Raw genomic sequence first — 23,880 nt, 5'->3', positions numbered from 1 at the left:
GAGGATTAACAACAAGCAAGAACTCTATTAACACATGCAAATGCCGGTAAACTAATGAGATTCCAAAACTACCTCACTCCCAGAGAGAAATTACCCAAATCAGGTCAATCTGAATGATAATGAGATGACATTTTCTCCTCGTGGGAGGCCAAGCCTACGCACATGAAGCCGTTTACAGCCCTCTTGTCAGAATGACCACATCAACCTAATAAACTTCTGTTACATCAATATTGTTCCTGTCACTGCACTTAGCATAATTAATGCAGATGCAATCAGGATGGAGAGCAAAACACTCTCTGCAAGCGCTCCCCCAGTGCTGCAGCCAGGCTGGCATTTTAAAAGTGGATTTAATCAAATGTTAATCAGGAGAGAAAAAGTTCAGGCAGGTGCAGCCGCAAATAATCCAACAGGATTAAGGATGTCTGGGTGGCTGATTACCCTGCAGCACAGGAAATGCACATCTGAGGAGGATGACAATATGTTTCCATCTTCTCCTTTAACAAGGGGCATTGTAATTACTTGAATATTTATTTTTCCAACGCAAAGCATTTGAAACATTTTGCAACATGTGACCTACCACCTCTCTTCTCCTTGTCTGTGCAAAACAACCTGAAGTTGGAGTGACCCGGTCACAATGAATTTGTATGATTATTTTCTCCTGCAGTCACCTGTTTGCATTATCCTTTAATGAAATTCTATTATCAAATGTATGTTATTTTCCCCTTCAGTAACTTACTATCAGTAATGTTAAGGTACAGCCACATTCAAGAGTTTCCCTGCAAGTCTGGTGCTCCAGGGAACATCGTGGATGCTGCCATGGTTTTGTTGGCACCCAGGGAGGAGTTTTTAACAAGTCTGAGCTCCTACAGAGACCAGGGTGAGTGGAGTGGTACATGCAAAGCCCAACATGCAGGTTTGGGGCAGCCCCTGGGTCCCTGCCCAGTGTTTATCTGCTGCACAAGACAGGGCTTGGGGACCTTTTAGCTCCTGGACACCACTGGGGCTGGTCTATGTCACCAGCTTTACAGCCTGCTCCTTAGGCTTGTTATCAGTCCAGGAGGGAAATGCCAATGGAATAACTTGGCCAGAGCTGAAACTGAGCAAGAAAAGCTCATTTAGCAAAAGCACCAAGGGAGGGAGGGAGCGGGGCTGGTGGGGGCACACGGACAAGTGTTCCCATTCAGATGCCAAAACACACGTGAACAGACAATTTATTTACATTAGCCATTTTTTGGAAGAAGAAATGGGAAGGGGAGAGGCTGGCTCCGCAGTGCACTCTCATGTTCTGTCTCAGCAGATGGAAGCTGCTGGGCCCCGTGCTGCATCCCTTTGGCACCCACCACCACACCACTGCCTGCTGGCAAGGGCCCAGAGCATCCTGAACAAAACATCCCAGCTCCATGGAGCCCTCCCCATCCCAGCTTGGTCCAACCAGTCCCATCCATCTCCCTTCACTCCCAGTGCCACCACTGGCCTCTCCATGGTTGGGCAGGCTGCTGCTGGAGCAGCAGCATCACCTTCAGCTCAGGTGGAGCTTGACCTGCAGCCTCTGGTTGCAGACTGGGATGCAAAACTACCAAGCTTCATCCCAGAAGGCTTCTAGATGCTTCCAGTGCATCTCTCCAGGCCAATGACAAGGGGAGAAGAAGAGAAGCCCTGCAATTGGAGGATGTAGCACTTACTGATGAAAAATAGCTTTTCATGTGGACTCGTAACTAATTGTTTATATGTCATATTGTAAAACTGAAGTTTAAAATAAAAAACACCATTATACAATTATAAACTAGGCCTGCTCATGCTGGTATTCCAGTAAAGGAACGTAAAACTTTTAACTGAATTTCCTCCACAAAATACATTTTTTGCCTATAAATAATTTTGATTTTAAACAAATGAAAATTTCCTAGAGAAAATTATTACCTGAAATTTTATGCATCAGATCTTGTTTTCAGTTTGCAAAAAAAGAATTTTTAGAAGAAAAAAAATAAAAAGACCAAAAACTCCCAAGTTCCCCATTAGACTTTAAATTTAGTATCTGAAACAAATTCAGGACTTAGTGCTCCCTGTCTGATCTCACAAACTGCTGAACTCAGCTCCATAAAAACCAGGATGTCTGTTCTTGGGAGAGCTCCTTGTAAATCCTTAAACCTACTGGGGATTGGACAGGTGAGGTAAGTAATGAGCATGGGGTTTTTTTCATGTAATTTTTTTTCCATGTTTCCCAAACTCAAAACACCTCAGGGTTCCCAATCTTCTTAGTTAGCTTAGACACACACAAAGGTGCAGAAACAGCCGACTGGAGAGAATGGGAACCAGAACAAACTGAACTGGAAGCTGATGCCAGGAGGAGTGCCACGATCCATGGCTGTGGTGAACCCTGTGAGCATTCCCTGGGCCAATGCTGGTTCACACCAACCTGCCCCACAGAGCCATCAGCACAGACACTGGCTCAGAACCTGGTCCCTGGCAATAATGCACATCATAAACGTGAAATATTTGCTAGGGTGACCGGGCTGAGAAGGGTCTGAACTTCCAGCACACTCAGCCCCTTACAAAATCAAGATTGGCAAGTCTTGATAGCAGCAGCTCTCTCACCAATCTTACAGGAAACCATTTGAAATTGCAATTTAAGGAAGTTTTAGGTGCACACCTAAGTCCATCCCTGAAGTGGTCAAGGCCAGGTTGGATGGGGCTCTGAGGAACCTGGTCTAATGAAAGGTGTCCCTGCCCATGGCAGGGAAGCTTGGGACAAGATGATCTTCAAGGCTCCTCTCAACCTAAACCACCCTGTGATTCTATGATCCATCTTACCCAGCAAAGCCCACGAGCACATGTTAAACTTTAAACAATGTTTATGTCAAAATGAAGCCAAGTGGAAGGTAAGCATATGTCTAAAGTGCAGCAGGTGTTGAGGAGAGTCAGCAAAGGGGAAAGGACATCTGTCCTGGCAGTGGAATGTTTCTCATTTTATAGTCCCTCCCAACACCCACAGTTGTAGGTCTTGACTGATTTTTGCTACTCCTCTACACTACTTAGCTACAGTTTATAAATGACTAATTGTTACTAAAATAGAACTGCTGATTTTTCTTTTTAGGGTTTTTTTTTTTTTTTTTTGCCACAGCTGCATCTATTACCCAAGTGTACAAACATTGTGCTAACAAGATCACCTGACTCAGGTCTGTTTTTTATCACAGCAAACATGTTACAGATCTATAATCATAACCATGCCTCTCAATGTGATTTCTGGGAATTCTGTTAACTGTTCATGTTAAAAATAGTCTTATTCTTTTAAATTTAGCAGCATCACAATATCCCATGACACTGTCAATGTTGGATTCTTGAGCATTCAGGGCACTGAAATTACTGGGAATTTGAATAGAAGTTTGGGTTCATATTCCTTGATACACTGCAAAAGCCCACCCAAGCTCTTCTCTTTCTTTTTGGGCTAAGTTGTGTTGTCAGCTTGCAGCTGATATTGGGTACATGGGAAGGGTTCATGAGGAACAGGCTGAGCCCACCAGACAAACACCAGGGCAGCTCTGTAGGGACCCTTTCCCCTGATCCCCTCCCAGCCTCCAGCCTTTTGCAGCTCCACAGCTTCCTGAGCCAAGTGAAATATTTGGATCCAGCAATTCTCAGTGGATTTACTTCCAATCCAACACCAGCCAAAGCTGGGTTGGACCTAATAGCCTCTTTTTTTTTTTTCCTGAGAAATTGTACAGTTCAAAAACACCTGGTAACTGTGGCATTAGGAAATGCAGGTGTACCTTAATTTTTATGTAGATATATACACACACACGAAGAAATATCATGCAATACGTTAGAAATATGTGTTTTGCTTGGAGGGATGCAAATCCTCAGCTGTGAGCAGCAGCAAAGGCATGGAAACAGTTAAGGCCATAACTGGACTTCAGAACACCCACGATCAGTTCCTAAATCTGCCACAGATTTTCTGGTTTGCTTTGGGCATATTAATTGAGTCTCTTATCTGTCAACCAGGAAAAATTATGCTGGTTTGTTCCCCTCATAAGGTCCATGGGGTGTACCAATTCCCAGCCCAGATTTTGCCTAACTTTAGGTGTTTAACCACTGCACTTTACCTAGGGCTCCATTAAAGTCAATGCAGAGAGACAGATGCTGTGAGAGTGACACCAATCTCCTAAGAGAGCTGTAGTTTCCTCTGGAGAGGTTTACTTCCTACCTGACATATTCAGGAGAAATCCTATAATGTCTGAATAACTAACATAATTTGCTGAAGTACCTGGAGTCAGCTACTATGACTATCCAGCATTTGAAAGAATGAACTGATATAAAGAAAATTTCCAGTAACAGCATGGAACAACTGCATCCCACGTGCTGAGCCACAGCCCAGGGTAGCTATCCCTTGGATATGCATTCAGACAGTGCCTGGGGATAGCAGATGTGAAACCCACAAATGCATCCAGATGCACAGCACTGGCCCTTCCAGCACCACCCTGACCTTCCCATTGACAGTCCCATCAAACCTCTGCCCTGCATGGAGGTCATCACCTGCAGCTTCCACATCAGTTATGTTTATATTACAGTAACTCAACTTCTGAAAGATTTTTGTTGGTTTAAAAAACACTTCTAAATAAGCACTTTGGTGCAGCTTAGGTTCGTTCCAGCTTACGTATACAGTCAAACCCTATATATACAACTGGGGTTTTTTAAATTCTCTTACACACTCACACATTCTTGCACACTCTTGCACACTTTTACACACTCTTGCACACTCTCTTGCTCTAACAAGAGCCCAGCTACTTTCTGTGAAGCCCACGGCTAAGGCACAGATTGATGTTACATTCTCTGCCCTGCTGTTCATCTGTAGCATAGCTTGTTTATCTCCCAGAGTATGTTTTGGAACAGCCATAAACCTCACCTCAGCAAGAAGCATCTGAGCAATGCTTGGACAGGGAATTGTAAGCAGCCATGGCAAACAGCAGCCACCTGGCTCACGTCCCAGTGCTCTTCCATTCGAGCAGCTCAGTTCTTTGGTGGCCACTTAGAGTTGTATTTTATTTATATAGTGCTGCTAAACCTCATCTTTATTTGTTCATGTAAATTGCCTGAGTAGCCCTGGACTTGGAAGGGAAACACATTTTCTTCCCTGACAAAGAAACAGATGATCTCACTGGCAAATGGGACACATACGGCATTGTGTTTACTTTAGAGTAAGCTCGCTTACCAGTCAAACCACTTGACTTACCAAGCTTTTTTCCCCCCCTTCTCTATTATGGGGAATTCTCCCATCAATGAGAAGAGGATGTCCTTCTCCACCTCGTGCCATTTCCCATTCCCCTGCTGCAGGGTTGCTGCCCTGGTTGCCATGGCAGAGCTTTTAAGTGTGGTGCTGACAGGTCACACGCTGAAGAGGTCTGATCCCGTCATAATGCACATGGAAATCAATAGGATTCAGTTCCTCCTAATGAAGGCATGAACTTACAAGACACACTGTCCCTTTGTGCTCAACGAACATATAAAAGGTCTCTAAAGCCAGGCTTGCACTGAAATTCAGCCAGGTTTTCCAAACTTCTGTCTAAGGGCTCCGGCCTTTTGAAAATCCATCCCTCAGCACAGCTTCTGGTTACAGAGCACTTAACATCTATTTGATCAAAGAGTCAAACTGTCTCCAGATTTTGGATACATGGAAATCTGTCCCTCAGTAATGCACGTGCTGAATCCTAAGAGCAAAGTCGTCCAATTAAATTTGCTGCAATAGATAATGCACAGTAATCTGCTATTGGAGAATGCTTCTGGAATAACTCTTCCTGGGCATGCTCCAGCCATCTTCCTCCTCCTGCAGAAAGTACTCCAAAAGCAAGTCATAAACTCAATCCCCTGTGTTAACCTGGGGATCAGAAACAGGCATGAGCTTCTGTTTTTCACATCCCAAATGAATCTAGCCACCACCAGGCAAATGGGTAATTGTGAAGCAAAAAGTGTAAAGTCTCATGGCATAAAATACTGATACTACTGTGTTGTGTTTGGCACTGGAACGGGCTGGCCTGGGAGATGATGGAGTCACTGTCTCTGGAAGGTGACTTAAGGAAAGACTGGATGTGGCACTCAGTGCCATGGTCTGGTTGACAAGGTGGTCTTAGGTCAATTCGGACTCGATCTCAGACGTCTTTTCCAACCTAGTTAATTCTGTGATTTTGCGTTTCTTTTTTCCCCTGGGGAACCTGTCCCTTATATTCCTACAAAAAGACACCATGGATTGGCATTCTGGAGTGAAGGACCATTTTGTCACGAGGTTGTCTTTTAGCTCCTCCCAGGAGACTCTGGTCCTTAATGGACAACTGGCCACCCATGACTTCCCAAACTGTGGAAGGCTCATCCTGCCATTGAACTCCACAACTTTTCTCAGCAACTCTTTTTGACATTTGGACAGTCTTTTCAGTGCACAAAACATAAGGTAACCTTACAAGCCCTCTTTGGTGAATTTTCTCTGTTGCAGCTGATATCCATCTGACTTAGAAAGGGCTGTAAGCCAATTGAATGAAGAGTGGAAGAAATCAGGGAAGCATCTCTAGTCTGAGCCCTGATTATCCAAAATGCACTATCACATAGAGGGAATCATTTCAAATACTGTTCTCTGTTTACAGAACATGGGACCACAAGTGCTCCTCTCCTAATTCATGACCTGTCTCTGTGACACTCCACACAACCTCTGTTCCTTGCTGTTATTAATTAGCAGGATAGTTTTCAGCCCAGGGACTGCTGCCATGAGTGTTACCACAGCTATGAGCTAACACATTTAGAGACTCACAGTTAAATGAATTGCACATGCTACCTGGTAGTGCCATTAGAGTCCAGGGCTTTTTACAGCTTTTTCTCCCTTTTATTTCCACTTCTCAAGAACAAACTTTCTGGTAGTTGTAGACCTGCTGATAAAACCATGTGAAGTCTGCTCATGTGGAGGAGTGCAGAAAGGCACCTTTGTAAGAGCTTGCACAGTTGAGTACACAGAGTTATCTCTATCCATGTGCTGATTCACTTGTTTATCTGGGTTACCCTGGCCATAAAAATATCTGTGAACACACAGGAATCTTGTGCCTGTTTAAATGACAGCACGAAAAATCTACTAGAGAGGGGACAGGACCCACAGGTCCCCAAAGCACACATTGTGTGCCAGCTGTCCTGAAGGTACAGAAAGTTATTCTGCAGATCTAAACAAAGCCCAGCACAAAATCTCCACTGCAGCTGTTCTTCTGCAACACTGGGAAGCGCCTTCCCCAAATATCTTTCTGACAGGCAACGCTATAGTCCCTGAAATTCATCCTGCTGTCCTTTATTATGCTGCACTATTCAACAGAAAAGGCAAAGAGCAAAACTCCCCACTCCTCTGCACATGAGTTATTGTGCAATGTCTCGGAGGCAGAGCTCGTAACATTCCTTTTATACATCCGCCTCAGCTTAAACCTGTTCCTGGGGTTATCTGTGCAGTGCAGGGAGGAGCAGTGTGAAAACAGCTGTGGGATATGGTTGGGTGCAGAGGAACCAAGGGTTTCCTTCCCTGGCATCACAACCAGTTGTGCAGTACATGCATGTGAGCCCTGGACAAAGCTAGCTGAAGCCAGCAGCCAGGTCTCCTCAGCCACACAGTTCACCCACAATATCGAGGAGCAGTCCACTGAGAACACATTCGGCTGCCTGCTTCAGCAATCCTGACCGATCTTCCACCCAGGGGAACAGGAAGGAAAAAAACGGAGCAAGAAATTCCTACAACATCTGAACTGAATATATAGCTGTTGGCAGCTTTTGGTTTTGTGTTTTACCCTGAGCTTTCACTGGCAAGAGACAGTAAATTCACAAGCTTTTTCCAAGGAACCCAAGAGAGGAGGGAGTCTGCTTGACAGAGTTATATCTCTGGCAAGGAGCAATGCTGATAATCACTTTCACTGGAGATGCTGTAAAGTGGCTCATAACTCATTTCTTTTGTACAATAAATGCAGGACAATTAAATCCAGCACTCTTCGATACTGTGCACAGAAATATGGGACAATCCATCACCGCCTGCTTACACACAACAGCATAGAATGGACCCACCCAAAACAAAGAAGAAAAAAAGCAAATGTGCTTGGGTAAACTGTCTCATCCCATTTTCCCACACTCACAGTGATCCAAGGCTGTAACTTGACTGTACTTAGCACAGTTCCTTCCCTTTTAAGACTCAGATTTTATTTTCCTGTGTTCATTTCCCTTCCTCACCCAGCAGGAAGAGATTTTGAACACAACTTTGTTTGTATTTGGTTAATACAAGACCGGTGCCCATGCCACACTGGACTGGTACCCAGCCTCCTCCCTGCTGGCTGCCTGCTGGGACCCAATCAGAAATCTCCTTCCTTTCAGCTAAATTTTGGTAAAGCCTCCTTGTTTTGTCCTCCATATCCAGTGGAAGCAGAGGAGGAGCTGAGAGCCTGCCTGGTCTGAGAATCCTAAACACTTAATTTTAGTAGGAAATAGCATTAAATTCCAGGTCTTTTTTTCCTGATCAGTGTAACCAGCAAAGTGTGTTTTTCCTACAGATCCATGCTTGGAGAACAAGCTCCTTTTCCAATACCTAGGAAAGAGTGAGTCTCCGTTTACATCACCATATTTTCCTGAATGGCAACATTACCAGAAGTTTCCTCCTCTTGCCAAAGCCACCTCTTTCCAAGCAGGAACATAACCACAGGAACTTCCATCTTCAATCAAAATGCCAGGGAAACCAGCTTATGGTCCCTAGCAGAGATGAGTAGAGCTTGGCTAGTGCCTCTGATGGAAACTGGAACCAAGTTTCCTCCCTGACTGCCCCAGGTTTGAGGCTCTCACCCCTCTGCTTCCCAGCCTGTCATCACTGACCTCCCCTGAAGCTGCCCAGGCCCCTTTGGTATCCAGCTCTGTGCAAGAAAGCTCCCAAAATTAACACACAGCCCTTAACGGCTTTTTGAGGAAATCACAGATTTTAACAAAAAGCCAGTCTAAAGCAGCAGTCTGTGTCCAGGATAAGAGATTGTCAGGACCTCAGCCAACATTGCCACAGGCAATGGTCTCCAAACAGATTTCAAACCTGACCTTTTCAACTGAGACGTTTTTGTCAGATCCAAAGGGGAGAAATAAATGATTCAGGGCCATGCAAGGCTCTGTCACACAGGTCTGAAATCAGGCTGACAGGACACGATAACCTGGGGATGAAAAACAGTAATGGGAAACTTCCAGTGTTCCTGTTTGCAAGCATTAAAAGAAGAGAAAAAGGGTTATGCAAATGTATTTCAGTCTGCCTTGTTTGCAAGCTGTTGGCTTTATGCTGTTTGCCATTCTTGAGATGCAACTAGACATCAGCATCCCTTGGCTTGTTCACACAGTGACTAAGATTAAGAACAAAATCAAAAAGAATAACAAACAGGACAGCAACTACTGAGCAATAAAAGCACATCCACAAGCCAGGATCATTGTGTTCTGACTGAAATTGAAGAATAATTGCTTCCCACCAAAGTGATATAATCACACTTTCTGTATAGATGGCAAAAAGAAGAAAAAATAAATTTTTACATGTTATTTCTTACACAAAAGAAACTCTTCAAGATGTATTTCCATGTCTAATCTATAAAAATTAAAAAAGAAAAAAAGGCATTTCAGAAAGTCAGATTTGTTTAATTAAATATTCTACAGGAAGAAATTACTAAAGAAATGATTGAAACCATTTGGTATCCTCAAGTTGTGCAATATTTACACTGCATAAATATGGCAATTTCATTTTAAACTTGCTTCCAAAAACCACGATGCTTACAGGATCCTGCTGTCTCTTTGTGTCTATGCTTTTGTTTTTATGATCTCCCTTGAAATATTCTGAACCCACGGGCAAATTTCAAATCTATTAGACAGAAGAGCAGCTGTCTCCAAGAGAGCCCTTTCTTATATATTTTATGAATACAGATGGCTGGATAGAGACTCACTGATCTCTCCCGTGGAAAGAAAAGTTGCAGAGTGAGACTTTTTAGGGACATTGGAGACCCATAAAGATAATACAAATGCCCTAATTAATAGAAATGACTCAGCTACAGTTCAAACCTTATTAGACTGCTGGGAATCCAAGCAAATGACCTAAATCCATAGGAAACCAGGCTTCATTAGTGTTGCTCCTCACAGTTAAGTGTTTGAGGATCAGAGGTTTAAGTCCAAGTGGCTTCATGTGAACCAGAGTTTAGGTAGTTAATGCCCTCAGCCTGGGCTCTCACTTAATCTGGCATCTGCTGCATCCAACCCAGCTAAGTCCGACCTGGGGGCCCCTCCTGGGGCTTCTCCACCTGATGTGTGTCACCACCCTAACAAAGTGCAGCCTTGGGTGAGTTGTATGAAAGTTCTGAGTCCCCACGGGCAGTATAGCAGCACTTATTTCATGCGATTTATTAGGACTGTCCTGCAAACTGAGCTTTAAAATGAATGTTCCAAGCAAAACTGGGGGCTTTCCTGCAAGGGGAAAAAATGGATTCCTCTGGCCTTCAGTAAAACTCAACTTACACAAGTAAAAGCTGCTCTTTCATGATTTAACTTTTTACTGTTTTATGTTCTAGTTCTTTATTTCTCATGACTACACTTGATACTGAAAGAGTTAAAAATCAGTACTTGTGGTCCATGGTTTGAAGTTCACAGTTAAACACATGGTGTTAGGGACCACAAAAGAACAGGATGAAATTCCAGGAGACCAAACCAATTAATCTAACAGTCTCTTCTAGTTTTGAGGCTATCTCTTGAGGTTTTTTAATTGATTGTGTTAATTTTTCAAATACTTACAACCATCTAAAATATTATTAATTTCTCTCCTTTTATTAAATGAAAAAAACAAATGAATACAGGAATAAAGAAATTAATCCTGGATTCTACTAAAAAATCATGAGGAATTTTACCAAATGTCAGTCTCCTCAAGCTGCGTGTATTTATTTAAACCATTTTGGCTAACAGCAGACTGAGGGGGTAACTTTCAGGCGAGGAGTTCTGCAAATATTTTAAGTAGAGTTTTAATTGACCCAGTTTGACATTAAAAGCACTTTTTAAACTCTTGATATTGTTAGCCATTTAAGATAAGTGGCAATAAATACAGATTAATTGTAGCGCGTGAAATGAAATCTCGGTGCTGCGGCGGGCCGGTGAAAAGGCCCTTTGTGAGGCAGGGAGGTGCAGGATCGTGTGCTGGGCTTGGGCTGACAGAATCCCCCGTCAGGCCCAGCCAGGCTTTTGGTAGCTCACGCTGGGACCAACTGCAAAGACAACAAACTTTGGGCAAAGGAGAGCGGGGTGATTGGCAGGCCTGAAGGAAAACAAAAGCGCCAGGACCAAGGGCTCCCTTTGACGGGAGCGCCGCACAGAGCAGGACTTAAAACGAAGCCAACACTGGGGCTTTTATCGTGTGGGAGATGATTGAACCGGGAATGTAAATTCAGGAAGACAACTTCTAAGATGCTGGTGTTTCGGAGAAATGCTGAGTAAATACTACAGACTCAGTGGGTGACCCCCGCAGGGGAGACTATCTGGTGAGCCTCTCTATAATGCTAAAATAACAAAACAGAAAACCCACCCACACGCCTCCTTATTTGCCTCGAAGTCTTGCATGCAATAAACCAAGAGATATCAGAAGGGTTTTTCAAAGGGTCTCCAGGTCCAAATCACTCCTCACTGACAGCGCTTACACAGATTTGGCCTGGCTGTAAGAGAACAGTGAAAGATCAGACCAGATACATGGGATGTCAAAATTTTTTGTTGTTATTTCGACTGTTTGCTTCATCCCTTGCAAAGGGGATAATCACGCCTTATGAACAGAAATGAGAGCCTGCTCTCCTGTCTGCAGTTGTCTCCAGGCAGACCAGGCTGTGAATGACTGTGCTGGCACTGAAGTGGCTTTTGTTCCCTCAAGCCAAGAGAAAAGAAAAGATGGAAACTTTTTACACTTCTGCATGTCCAAATCCACCTCTTCCATGCAACCACAGAGATGGAGAGTTTGGTCTGAGCACTGGGGTTCACAGGGACATCTGCACAGTGGACAAAATGTTTGTTGAACCTTGGGCTCCAACCGTATCACACGGCTGGATGAGAAAGTTGCAATGGCTGGGTGTTACAGCTTCTTCTCTCACCCCAAAGAAACCCTGGATGAGTTTTCCAGAGCTGGTAGCAGAGGACTTTCTTCTCCCCTTGAGCCCACACCAAGATGCTCTCCAAGGCATGACCGAAAGCAATTCTGTGTCAGTCTTCTGCTTGCAAATTTGCCTCAGGACTAACAATGCTCTACCATTGGCTGCAATGCAAAATGTTGCTCAGGGAGCGCTCGGTGCACCGAGCAGCTTGTTCAAGGTCAGGTAGGGGTAAGGACAGAACACCCTGAATTCTTGACTCCTGCTCTCAGGGTTCAATAAATCCCACTCATCTGAAAGTCAGGCATCTGTTGGAGGCCAGTTTTCTAGGTTTTCTCTGTGGTCAGTGGAAAGATATCTCCAGAGGGCAATTCCTTCCATCTTAAAATATGCATCTGAAGTAAGTGGAAATATTTGTCCTCTGAGGGTTTCAAAGGAACTGATGGTCTTATACAGAACACACACTGAACTTTCAGACACCTAAAGTTCAAGAGGGAGAGTCCCACCCCAACAGCTGCCACTGTTACCAAGACACTAAATACATAATTTTTAATCTCAAGCAAAAAAAAAGTAAAATTAAGCACTAACCCTGGCTTGGCTTTTTTGATCCCCATCTGTATTTTTCTTTGGAAAAGTTTCAAGTACTGTCCTCATCACAATGTTTTCTGAGCATCTTCTCCACTGCTATGTGACAACCATCTCCTTGTCTGATAAGCTAAAGTTGCAAACCCCTTTCCTCCTGGTCATGCTTTACTCTTTCCTTTGTTTCTTGGTTTTGTTCCCCACTGCCAGTGAGCTGCTTCGGCTCTCAAGGGAATGACCTTGGTTCTGGGGAAGGTGTTCCTGAACTCTGCACACAGGAATGCTGCCCCAGGCTGCCTCCTGGACTCACAGGAGTTTCTGATGCTCTTTTCACCCCTTGTCCACTTAAGAACATTTTTGGGCATGGTTGATGGCACACTTGGCCAATTAGCAGTGGTGAGGCTGCACAGTTTGAGTGCCCACGACTCATTAGGTTTATAGAGTCCTGGAGCCATGCCTCGGTCACATTTATTAACTTGCTCCCTGCTACTGCTCTGGCCTTGAGAATGAACACCTCATTAGAGGGCAGCCCAGAGGTAATGTGGCTCCTCAGATACTCTAAAATAGTAACTATGTGCTGTAAACATCATCATTACATTTAAACTATGCCATGTCTGATCTATTTACTACACACCAAACCCTCCCACAGAGGTTCCTCTGGGTGCAGGGGAACCAGAGAAATGCTGTTGTCTATGGGGATGTGGCTCACCTCCCACTCCCACTGGGATTTTCTGAGCTCTAATAAAAGTTGAGCTCATGCTGTGCCCTTTCAGTGGATACATACTATGAGTGTCTTTTTCTTCTATCTAATCACTTATTTTCATGAAGCATGCAAGAACTTTTTCTCTTGGAGACTCAGCCATCTGTCAGGTTTGGTTCTAATCAGCCAACAGATGAAAAATTTATGAGGGATAAGGACAGAGTCACACACACCTATATATACACACATGCATACTCACAAACACTGCCATTGCCTAAGCCTCATTTCCTTAGGAAACCAGATTAAAAATAGCATTGATGTCAATAATGAAGTCTTTATTTCTTTGGCAGATCTCTGTTCCTTTTAAACCAATCCTCCCAGTGAGAGGTACTGCAGAATTTTCAACTGGAACCAGACCAGATTGCTAAGTGATAAGAACCTCACAGCAGTTTCACTGTACCTCAAACACCTCAAGGAAAAACATGAAGTGAATGTGAATTCTGTATAAATACTGAAAACTGGTGCTGAATTTCATACCGAGTTAACCCAGTGGTGGCATTTGATTTTTCTCTCCATTTACCTTCAGTGTATAAATACTGTTTTAAAAAGTTTGCAAACCTCAGTATTTAAGGTATTTCCCATAATAAAGTACAGAAAAATACAAGAAAAGACTTAAGTTATTAATTTAAATACAAGTCACAGAGGTTTCAGTCCTGCAATATTATTCCAGCAAAATGATGGGAGATTTCACTTTTCTGACAGAGTTCCAATGCTGAACTCCACCAAAATGATGTGTTTAGATTAAAAAGGTGTTTGGAAGTTGTCTGGCAGAATAATTGTCAGGCAATGAGCAAACTTTTATCTAGATCTAAGCATTTGGTAGGTCTCATTGATTATCTCTTGTAAACTAGAATTTCCGAGTTAGATTCCTTCGCCTTTTGTTTATTTGGCTACCTCTTCATTCCCACTACCCCCCTGGAGGTTGACTGGGAGCAAAGCCTGGTAGTTCTGAAATCACATTTTGCCATATTTCAGTTCACAACTCTTTAGCACACTTTTCTAGGAAGAAGGGCTTGTCCACCTCCAAGTCAGCCTATTTTTGCCAAGAATTACCATATTTTCCAGTTTTATGAGTAATCCCTTCAAAAACCAATTTGAAACAACAACACTTGTCCCCAGATTGATGTTTCTTCTCACTCCCCATCAGTCCTGTGCAGATCCAGGGTTTCTACTGAAGAGAGCAGAAAGGGAGCTGAGATTCAGGCACGAACCCGAACGTTTTCCAGTTTCAGATGGCAGCTCAGCTATTGGACTTGGGCTTGAGCCCAGTTTCAGTTGCCACCAGAGCAATTTTGTCCAAGAGACCTCTGTTGCTTTCTGCAGGCCTCCATAAAATGCCTGAACGGTGGCAGAGTTTGTGTTTTGAATGTCTAAGAGAGGTGAATAACTGAAGTTTACGACATCTCGTCTTGCCGGCTGGAGCTTTAATTATTTCCCTTCTGCCCCTCTAAGTAATTCTAACTTCACTTTACATTTCTGATGTTTAAATATTGTTTTTGGGCAGAATATACTGTGCATGCATTTTCTTTTCCTTGACACATCTCCTCTGATCTACCAGAGAAAATAACAATGGAACTGGGGTTTAATAGGCTTATAAAGAAGGTATTGATGTGAAAGTAGCAGCCCAGATTAAAGACCTGGAATGACAAATAAATAATGTCTCATCCAGGTGCACATGCCAGTCACCTTGATGTCAGTTGCAGAACTACCATTAATTCCGTGAGAATAGGATCTGATCCCAAATCCATAAATCCTTTCTCAGCAAGTTTTCTCTGATGATATTCCTGGCACAACCATGACTAAGAAAACCTGAAACTCTCACAAGAACGCCCAGTTTAATGAGATTTCCAGTCCCAGTTTCCATACCAGTAAAAATCCTCAAGAAATCCACATAAATTACAGCCAGGCTTTCTAAAGCTTTCAGTTTCAAATCCACTTTTGCAAAACAACTGACTCCAGCCAACAGTTGTGCCCTGCCTTTTCAGGGCACCAAGACTACCACTGGTTCTTCTCCATATGCAGTCCTCCAGCAACTTGGCTCTAAAACTGGTCAGAAATGGTGTGAACCTCTAAGAGACCAACACCACAGGCAGTACAAACTGGTTCCTTAATATCTGGCTTTACTAAATTCCCTTTCCAGCTTCTGCTCCAACAGCTGGAGGCTCCAAGAGTGGAACTGCAGGGAATTCAGCTATGGTGGTCCAGGATGCCTTGGGACATCCCTGCTCCTCCTCTGGAGTATGCACCCAGGCAAAAGAAAGCAACATGAACTCAGGCTAACCCCATCAACTTGCATTAATTTGAAACACCACTGAAGGATCTTTGCTTGCACTCCAGGCTCTGAATTCAAGGAAAAGGAGTAAGCAAATTTCCTTCTGCTCTGGGACACCACCAGACAGCAGGGGGACTAAAAGTACACTTGGGTGCAGAGACATTTTAACCAGTGCAGGCAGCACACAAAGGTATCCCAGCTGAGACTAGATCCTTGGATCCTTTGCAATCTGCTTGCCTTTCACAGGAGCATCCCACAGAAACCTCATGTTAGAGGAAGGTTGCCAGTCCTTGGGTTCACCTCATTGCTTTTTTAAATCTTCCCAACAGCATCGTTACAGCTGGATGGGAATTTTCAGCTGAGTTTTGGGATGGGAAGTGATGAATTGTCTGGCATCCATATATTGATTTCAACACTCCCATTATGAAATCTAGAGTTATATGGGAGCTCTGCCTGGTCTCCTGAGAGCTTACAGGGTGGCCTGTGGATCCACAGCACGCTCTTGCATGTGTGTGTGGGTGAAAAAGTACTTCATCCCATGCTTAAGCCCATTCCTGTTCAGTAGAGTGTTTAAGCCTCTCAAGCTTCTTCAGTTCTGAAGAGAAAATTTCCCAAATTATGTCTACATTTTTTACATCTCAAATGTTGAAGAGCAATACAGTAAGGACATAGCCAAAATCCCTATAAGGCAGGAGGGGCCAATAGAGTTTTCTTTCCTTTGAGAACAGAGAGGCAGAATTAGACTTATACAGTAGAACTTGGCACAGGCATAATAATAAATATGATATGAAAATGTCAGGGACCCATAGGAGCTGACATTAATGTATGTGCTTCTTTAAACCCAAATCCTACAGCGTACAGGCAGCTTCCCCCATTCATCACGGGCAAAATCACACCAGAGGTGGTGAATGTACACACTGCAATTTGCAAGGCCCATTTTAGTTGCTTTCAGCATTTGTTTGAATATCTGTAACTGGCAAACAAAGACCTGGATTTGGGGTTGCACACACTTTCAGTGCAGCAACAATGAAAGCAAAGGTGGGCAGCGGCCAGGCAGCACTCCCTGTTGAGGACAATGAATTCTCCACCAGACACCAAACACAGTCCAGGGCATGTCCAGCTCACCTCAAGAATTTAGGTGATGACATATCAGGGGAAAAAAACCAAATTGCAGCTTCAAATACTGGAGTCTTTTCTTTCACCTGCTCCATGTCTTTCCTCCCTTGGTTGGTACAGGTAATGGAGGCCTCAAGACAGCTCTCACCATTGCATTGGCTATGCTGTGTTTCTACAATTAATATCTTGTTATACAACAGGAGCTTCTCAAGTCAGAATTACAGGATTCAGCCCTCAGAACAGAAGTTCCCTTTTCACAAAAGGGTGGTGCAGGCAGGTTTATTTTGGCCTCCCTAACTGAGGTGCTCTTTGCCGATTTAAGCTTCAGGCGAAAGGCAAATATTCAGGGACTTCAAAACCCCCGTATTATACAAGATCAATGTACATTAAAAAAAATTCCCTTGAATTTAATTTTTTTAAAGGCTGCAGGCTGGATTTGCACTTGGAACAAGCTTTTCCCCAGTGGAGTATCTCCTGATTTACAACAGAGTGTCTGAAAAGAGAATCAGGCATTGACTGTTTAATGAAGACTTTTAAATGAATCAGTTGCATGGTTTTGGTCAAAATTAGCATGCAAGTCTATTTCTAAGAGCAAAGTGATACTTTGCCTTAAAAACTCATAGTAAAAGAAGTCTATACACAAAAACAGGCTGACCTCACTATAAGCATCTGGATGCCCAAATAAACATGAGCAGAGGGAATTCTAGCATCTGCAAACTGTTAATTCACCCTTTTCTTCTCTTTTGTAGGCTGGCCAAGTTCAATCTCCTGGTCGCCAACTTCTTGCTCCACTGAGACAAGCCCGTTGATGAACTGTGCTGGTGATGTCAGTAGCACCACTAATCAGCATTGGATCAGGACTCCTGACCCGGGGGATAAAGTCTCTTTATATTCCAGCCTGCAAGCGCTTTCTTTTTTCCTTTTTACCCCTCTTTTTTTTCCTTTTGTGTTCCACACAGGATCCGAGATGACGACTGAAAATAGCAAAGAGCTCCACAATGCTGGTGGAGAGAGGACTGGACTTCCAATGAGTTGGTTCCCAGTGACTCAACAGTGGTGTTGGTGCCTGATTTGTGCTCAATACTGCCTCAGTTGGGAGTGCAAAGCAGCTATTTGCATATTCAACATCTGTAAATCCCCAGCCCTCAGTGTGCAGTTGGACAACGGCCTCAAGGCACTTCCCTCCTGAAAAAACACTTCCAAGTAGCACATGGGACCCCCAGTGCCAGATCCCACGGCAGGTGTTAATGGCTTTCACAAAGGCTCTCAGGATTTTAATTAGTTGAGTTTCAGTTGCTCATAGCATCCATCACTTCCTCTCCTTTTCCAAACTACTGAGTTGAAATACGGCTCTCCAACAAAATGCCACTGCCACCTCTCCTCTGGCCTCTTCCCCCAAAATTCAACATCCATAACATTCCAGCTCAGTTGGGGTCAGCTCCCTACCTGTTGGTGAAACATGTCCAAGCCACATAATCTGGATATCTCCTCAAGCATGCTTTAGGTTTCAGAGAAAAATAAGAACATCTCAGTGGTATCAAGACCACTGCAGACTTGAGTCACCTTGGACATGTCTGTAACTCATGCTCGTTGCAGAAGGTGAAGGGTGAACCTGCTTCTGTCTTGGGTTACCAAGCAACTAAAATGATGTGTGCTGAAATTCCCTTGGGAGTCCTCTGCAGAGAGAACAAACGGGAAAGAGCTGGAGCTGAGGACCACAAGGAGATTTTATGTTCTTGTTGTGCTCTTGTGCCAGCCCCATTCTACAGAAAAGTTGTACAATTTTCTTTCCTTACTGAAAACAGAGTGCAACCCACTTCTGAGCCCCATTATCAAGAACCTCCAGAGAAAATTTAATTTGGAAGCAAGTAACTGCTGTTTGAGAGCTTGGATTACATGACCTTTAAAGGTTTCTTTCAACCCAAACTATTCAATGATTCCTGCTAACAGTCTAATTTGTGATGATCCTGATGATCCTCATTCCTGATGATGCTGTGCCCATCCAGTGGTGACTGAGAGAGCTCTGAAGGATGGGCAGGGAATTCACCTGTTCTGAGTATGGAAATGATCAAATTCTAGTTCTGCTATTGCTACTCTGGGATGGATTCTTCTCCTTTCATGATAGCACACAGACATCTACAGCAGAGCCTGTATTTATTTTCTTGCAGAACATCTCAGAAATTCAAACCTAATCCATCAACAAATATGTACCTAAACTCAGCCACCTAAGCCTGCAGATGAGCAAGAGTGCTCTGACTTTCACACAAACACACCTCTGCTGTGGGCAATCTGCTTCCACCACACCACAGACCACAGCTGGGTCCTCTCTGACCTCTCAGATGCTGTGGGGGCTGGTGGGATGGTTTAACATGTGATTTCTTCCACCCCAGAACCATGATCCAGAGACAATGTGGTTCCCCTCTTGCCATGGGAGATGCTATGGTACTTGCATTTCAACTCTGTCTCAGTAAAAGAATATTCTCTATGATATATTTATTATTTTAAGACACAAAACCCACTGCCTTAAAGCCTACTGATTTGGCTGCTAATAAACATTGTGAACTGGAGCAGCATCTGAATTTCTGAAGCAGTAAATCCAGCTCTCAGCTACAAAACTGACAGCTCTCATAAAAGAAAGAAAGAAAAAAATGCAAGTAAAACATCCTAAGGAAATTATCGTTCAAATTAACTGCAGACATAAATTTATCCATCTGTTATCATAAGTGTTACACAAAAATTATTTGCCCATAAAAATGAAATAAACCAGGGTGGATTTTTTCTTAAACATTGACTTCATGTATATGGTCTTAGCTGCCAAAATATTAACTCTTTTTAACAACCCGTGTGCTCTTGGCTGTGTGTCTCCCTCTTGACTGTAAATGGACCTTTTAAAAATTGTCTGTAGAAATGATGTCTAAGGCACTTCACTGTTATTACAGATCAATAATTCCAAGTAAACCATCATGATTTTCAAAACACAAACCCCATGCAGATGCCCAAATTTTACTTGGAAGTACTCTTATATAGCTACCTTTATTCATTCAAAGGGAAAAGTTATCCTGCCCATTAAATGAAAGATATCATTTAACTGCACAAACAATAACTGCTGTTTCACTCCTAGGGTACAGTTACTGTTAATACAGGTATGGTGAGATTTTCACAGTAAGTCTGAACGTGGTAAACACTGGCAGGAGTGGAACAAAGTCTACAGAACTGGGTACAGAGCGAGGTTTCTTTTACCCAGAGCCTGTATTTTTCTTGGAGAAGAGAAAGAAATGAAAGTAGAAAGAATAAATGGCTATTTTCACTTCTACGTGTTTTATAAACGAATAAATTAAAAGTCTGAATTACTCCAACACATTTAAATAGTAAGTAAAGTCATGGAAGACAGAAAAGGCAGAAAACTATTGAAAAGTCTATTTTTTATATTTAAAAATGACAGAAAACTGAGAAGTTCCTTTTAGAATTGTGTAATTTTTTAATATTTTTGACTGGAACAAAACCCCCCATGTTTCAACAGCATAAAAAAACTTTGCTTCACTTTCTGAAAAACTGTTTTATCTCAGCTTGCTTGGATATTCAAATGCCTGCTCCCTGCCTGCTCCTTTGTCCCCAGGATTTGTCTGTTGATGTTTCACAGCCTCTGCTGTTGCAGGCCAGACTCAGAACCAGCTCTCCTATGATGCACCACGAGATCTTTGCAGCACAGCTCTAAGTGGCACAGAGTGAAACTTTCAGTGGGAATCCCAGTTTACAGGAGAGCAAGGACACCCAGGCACCTGGGGTTTTGATTCACATCTGCAAAAATGGACTTCTTTCCCCAGAAGAAAACCATAAAAATTCTGTTTTCCACAAAAGCCCAAAAAACTATCAGGTGAAAGATTTTGATCAGCCTTCTTTTTAACAACAAGGCAGGATGAAGAGGGGAGAAAATCTATGTATAAAATAGATAATAACTAGCCCATAAACACATGTAGTTTAGAGTTGCTAAACTACATTAATTTGCTTGCTGTATTCCAATCAGTTCAAAGGCCACAGCTTCCACCTGAGAGCTGAGTGGGTGTTTCCAGTGGTGACCTGACCTCCAGATCTGCTGGGACCGGTGTGTGGAATCTGCCAGAATTATCACCACCACCTTGTTTTTCATTTGAAGCCACTCCCTGGAATTGTTTGGGGGTTTTGGGGTGGGTTTTTTTTTTTTTGGTTCTACAGTCATGGAGCAGGATACACTGAGCCAAACTTGACTGCAATTTGCAAAGACACCTGCGTGGTGCCTTCTGCCATAGCCAAGCTTATTGTACTAATTCATTATTAGATGCTACAGAAGTACCCATCCATGGCACTGGAATCTTAAAATAGGCACTGGAATCTTAAAGTAATTGAGGATGATGCCCCAAGAGAGCAGCAGAGCCTCAGTTGCTGCATGCAGCTGTGCAAAAGCCAGGTAAAGCCTCACCACAGCAGCATCCACAAGGTACAGGTCCCTGCAGGGAGGCCACCAGAGGAACAGGCAGGGCTTTGCCTCGGAGGGTTGTTTTCTGGGACAGATCCTATTTCCCAGCCCCTCAGCTCCAGTTATACCTGGGAGTAACAGGATATCTCTGAGTCCATATGAATCATCCTGCAGGGCTTGGGGCTCCCTCCTAGAGCAGCCCTGGTCTGTAAAACTGCATTTGTTGAAGTGTTTCCAAGGTGCTTTTCTCATAACAGGCTTATTTTGTTACTTAGGAAAATACTTATTTTCCTAATTTTATTTGGCAGCACAGTTTTATCCGATTCTTCCTTTCCCAGAAACTATGATGGAGATTATGAAATTTGGAAAACAATTCATAATACACATATATAATTTAATTACTATTCATTCATTAGTTCCAATATCCTCAGAATTAAGGGATTAATGCAGAGATCACGCTTGGCATAAAGGGCAATATCTTCTGAAGCACATTGTCCAGAATATTTTTTTTCAAATTATTTCCCCTCCATCATGTTAGTCTCAGAGATGCAGAATCTTAAATTGCACCGTTCTGGGAGCAAATAAACTCCCACAGAGTTTATTATCATGCCTATCCTAACCAAAAGTGCATTCCTAAAATGTTGCACTTCAGAATTCATGGGGATATGTGAAAGCCTCAACTTTCATCATAAATATCCTTTACTTTTATAAAAGGCAAAACCAAACCCTCCAAATTTTATAAAACAATTTGAATTCATGACCCAAGCACATACCAAAGAAACTCCTCAAAATTACAGAACCAGATATAAGGATGCAAAATAAAAGATTTATCAGTAAAACCTACTCTTCTAATTCAGTGCATGGGGGAAAAGAGGAAACAAAAATCCTTCAGCGAAGAAAAACTGCATTTGAATCATAAGAGGAAATGAACTTGCCTGCACTTTGGTCACATAAAAGTTCTGTCATTGAAAAAAATTAGTAATTTTCTTAGTGTTCGCTGCATGAAGAAAAAAACACTGCAGAGAAAAAAGCAGGAATTAATTGTACTTGAAGTAGGGATGGCCTGCAGGGATGGCCCAATTTGGCGAGAAAAGCCAAAGGGATGGTGGAACAAAGAACCCAAAACAAAAAGCTTTCCTCAGCATGTCCCGCATCCCAGTTTCCAATAAATCCAGCTGTGTGTGTCTCTTCTGTCCTGCCACGCTCAGTGCTGGGGAAACAAAACTACCCAGCAACAAAGACAGTTTTCAACATCACCAGAAATGGGCCTAAAAGACAAAATGAGACTTGCTCTTTATGAGCCAGCTTTTCCAAGGGATGCTCCGTGGGAGCTTCAGGTAGGTGCTCTCTGATGGGGGCAGGAAAGAAAGCTCAAACCTCCCAGAAGTTAAAAGTGCCTTTCTAAAGAATGTAATGTGGAATTAGCACCCACTGGCTTAATTTCACTTCTGTTATTAGCACAAACAAATAGCTACAGTGGGTTGGATCCACGACCCACCTTGTCCATGGTCTATAGCTGATGCCCTGGAAAAATGTGTAGAGCACAAGTGGGCAGTGATGCCCAGTTTATCCTCTCAGCTCCATTTATGTACTGGTTAAGGGATTTTCAAAACTGGAAATTGTTATCTAAGCCACCATGTTCAATAATCTCCAATAAACCTCGCTCCTTGGGTTACAGAGGCTGTTTTTTATGAATGTTTTTTATGAATGCCTGTCCAATTATGAGCCATCATGATATATTTTCCTACTGTAAAAACATTAAGCAAAACTTCTTGGCCAGAAATATCAGCCAAGCCTGAGATTAAATAAACTTGGGAAAATTTAGTCCGGATACACTCAAAAAATAAATACATCAAAATGCACGTGTCTCTGCTAGAACCCACAGTCTTTAATCAAAATTCCCACTGAAGTGAGTAGCAAAAGGTGAGTTGTTGCCAAAGTTCATAGTGAGAGCCATGGGATGAGAAGCAAAGTTCTGTCAAAAATGAGAAATTGCCAAGGAGAGGGAGCAGGAGGAGCAGGTTGGTTCTCAACACAGCAATCTCAGGCTGCTTGAAGCTGAGAGAGCTCAAAGAGACACTTAAGCCGGTGCTCAGGATTCTGCTGAGCTGGGGTCTGAACAGTTATTATTTATACTCTGATCACACAGAAATGTGAATTCCACTGGAAAGGGGAAAAGAAATAAAAAAAAGGGAGAGAAAGGACAGTAGCATGTACTGTCACAGGCTCACAGAAGTACTGCAGATATCTTTGCTCTGCAGACTTCAGCGAGAGCACTCAAACAGGAAGAGGGACACTTTGGATTTTTACTTAATGGTTTAAAATGCTGGTATTTAGCTGCACACAAAGCTCATGCACTTGCAAAGCCCCAGACCAGCTAGTCTGTACAGACACACCACCAAAGCAGCTCAGTCACCCATTGAGCAGGTTTAACTGCAGCAGCCTCAGGAGGTTACAAACCCTGGGCCAGCACCTGGAGCCACACATGTGCTTGTGCCACCAAAGGGTTTGTGTTCTGCCACTCACTGCCATCAGCACCTGGGCTTGCAAATTCAAAGGCACCTGAACCATT

General features: G+C 43.0%; 1 protein-coding gene across 1 annotated transcript in view; it reads right to left on the bottom strand.

Annotated features, from left to right (window-relative positions):
* The window catches only part of TRABD2B (TraB domain containing 2B), a 269,261-nt gene that overhangs the window by 83,977 nt on the left and 161,404 nt on the right, over positions 1 to 23,880 (bottom strand). The gene's annotated exons all lie outside the window — the stretch shown is intronic.

This window comes from Prinia subflava, chromosome 10 (genome assembly GCF_021018805.1).
Source record: "Prinia subflava isolate CZ2003 ecotype Zambia chromosome 10, Cam_Psub_1.2, whole genome shotgun sequence".
Taxonomy (NCBI): Eukaryota; Metazoa; Chordata; class Aves; order Passeriformes; family Cisticolidae; genus Prinia; species Prinia subflava.
Note: the sequence above shows the minus strand (reverse complement) of the source record. Positions and strands in the feature narration are given on the sequence as shown.